The sequence below is a fragment of the Mastomys coucha genome, unplaced genomic scaffold (assembly GCF_008632895.1).
Source record: "Mastomys coucha isolate ucsf_1 unplaced genomic scaffold, UCSF_Mcou_1 pScaffold15, whole genome shotgun sequence".
Classification (NCBI taxonomy): domain Eukaryota; kingdom Metazoa; phylum Chordata; class Mammalia; order Rodentia; family Muridae; genus Mastomys; species Mastomys coucha.
In genome coordinates, this window is record NW_022196897.1 from 10616112 (window position 1) to 10618985 (window position 2874).

Genomic DNA, 2874 nt, shown 5'->3' on the forward strand with positions numbered 1-2874 from the left:
TCCGCCTGCCTCTGCCTCCCAAGTGCTGGGATTAAAGGCGTGAGCCACCACCACCCGGCTTGTCTTTTCCTCTTTTTATAATGACACAAAACCTCAGTGTAGTCGCCATGGGTTACTGCATTGCTGAATAGAAAGATGGGGCTGAATACATAGGATGGCGAGAGAAGAATGAGACCAAGACAAAATTGCTGATCAAGGTCCAATGTTTACTTAAGAGTCTGGGTTTGCTGGGCGGTGGTGGCACATGCCTTTAATCCCAGCACTTGGGAGGCAGAGGCAGGCGGATTTCTGAGTTCAAGCCCATCCTGGTCTACAGAGTGAGTACCAGGACAGCCAGGGCTACACAGAGAAACCCTGTCTCGAAAAACAAAACAAAAAAACAAACAAACCAAAAAAAACAAAAAACAAACAAACAAAAAAACCAAACAAGAGTCTGGGTTTATAAAGGGGGGGGGATCCCATCCCCCACTATGCCAGGATCTTGTTGCCACCTCAGCATCTTGATGCTTTGTCAGGAACTTGTCAGGCAGACAGGCTCAGCTGCTCAGCAGGTGGTGGCTCCTTTTAGGAAGCTGTAGACACTGCAGGACAATAGACTTCACCTAGGTCTGAGGGCTCTACCCTAGTTGAGCTAGCTGGCTGTGGCAGAGCAGGCTCTGATTCAGCCAGCTTGAGGTTGGGGGAAGGACACACCTCAGCTGTATTAGGGCCCTAGTCTAATTACTTCATTTTTTACCTTATTTACTTATCTTAAACTCTAACTCCAAGTGTAGCCAAATGCAAAGTACAGGAGGTAAGGTGTCCAAATGTGAATTTGGGAAGGGAACTGTGCTGTGACAAGACATTTGAGAAAGATAACTTAAGGAGGTACAAGGCCCTGGATTTTGTCCCCAGAATTGAAGAAATAATAACATTATTATTCAGGAAACTCCATAAAGTAAAGAAAGATTAATTACTTCCAGTAAAGCCCATAGAGGATTTCAGAACTCAGAATGAGGTAGGAACTTACCTTCAGTTTTTATGACAGTTGATGAAAAAAATGACCTTATGCAGTTATATTATTTGTAACATAAAGACCCACAGGCAGCAGCTTTCAGGTAGATCTGATTATTATTTCCATAGCAGAAAAGCTCTGTAATGTGTGTTGTGTTGGCAAATCACCTTTCTTTCTGAGCTCACTGACTAGCTGGCTGTAGAAGCAGAGTTGCCCCTCACACACTTTGGCTCCATGTACATTTATGTGGAGTGTTCTTTCAGACCCTTGAGCTGTGTCAGGGAAGATAGAGCAACACAACATCAAGAGTAAAAATATCATGTCCTTGTAGACAGACGATTTTGTCACTTATCCTATGACCTGGAAAGTGTCCCAGGTCCCAAAAGGGAGGCTGTAACTTCAGTTATTGGGTTGAGCCGTAGGAAGCTTATTCACTGAGGGAAAGCTCAGCAGGAAACTCCAAATGACTATTTCATCTTTCCTGTCAGGTCTAGGCTGCATATTTGTAAACCCTTCCTGGATGATGTTATCCCTCTGTTATTTATTCTTTCACTCAGAAGAATCACTTGAGGGGATGCTCACTCTACTCGGGTTTTCTCTCTTACTGTCTTGACAGGGCTTCCTCCAGTTGACTTGCGCTGGATGTTTTATGTATATGACTGGTATTGTTTTGGTTCCTCTCCCCGATGTGTTTCATTCTTTTACATAGGCTTCCTATATACATAATGCATCCATTTAAAACCACAAGTATGGCTATCATAGATCAATCTCCAGTTTGTACAGTACAAGGTCTTTCTTGGGATCTCAGAAGATCGTACACCAAGCCACAAAAGAAAGTAGCTTAGTGTGGGGAAAGCTATAATCAAGAAACAATTAAGAATTAGCAATGAACAGATGCACAGTAGAGAGGCAGGGACATAGAAGGCTTCTGTGACGACCCTTATTCCCCCTATCCCTCTCAAAAAGTCACAGCCTACAAAGAAGCTATCAAAGAGAAGTAACTTTTTTTTTAAATGAGTGGCTATTAGATTTATTTTTTTAAGATTTATTTATTTATTTTATGTATATGAGTACAGTGTAGCTGTATAGATGGTTGTGAGCCTTCATGTGGTTGCTGGGAATTGAATTTAGGATCTCTGCTCACTCTGGTCAACCTCATTTACTCAGCCCCTGCTGGCTCCGGCCCAGAGATTTATTATTATAAATAAGTACACTATAGCTGTCTCCAGACACACCAGAAAAGAGTGTCAGATCTCATTATGGATGGTTGTGAGTCACCATGTGGTTGCTGAGATTTGAACTCAGGACCTTCAGAAGAACAGTCAGTGCTCTTAAGAGTTGAGCCATCTCTCCACCCAGAGAAGTAACTCTTTTTTTTTTTTCTCCAAGACAGGGTTTCTCTGTATAGCCCTGGCTGTCCTGGAACTCACTCTGTAGACCAGGCTGGCCTCGAACTCAGAAATCCACCTGCCTCTGCTTCCCAAGTGCTGGGATTAAAGGTGTGTGCCATCACTGCCCTGCAAGAAGTAGCTCTTAAAAAGTGTGAAGTGGGCTGGTGAGATGGCTCAGCGGGTAAGAGCGCTGACTGCTCTTCCGAAGGTCCTGAGTTCAGATCCCAGCAACCACATGGTGGCTCACAACCACCTGTAATGAGATCTGACGCCCTCTTCTGGTACATCTGAAGACAGCTACAGCATACTATGCCGGAGGTGGGGCCGGAGTGAGCCATCTGTACAGCTAGTGTACTCATACACATAAAATAAATAAATCTTAAGTGTGAAGTAACTCTTAAAAAGTATGATGGCAGTGTGAAGGCAGATTTCTGAGATTGAGGCCAGCCTGGTCTACAGAGTGAGTTCCAGGACAGCCAGGGCTACACA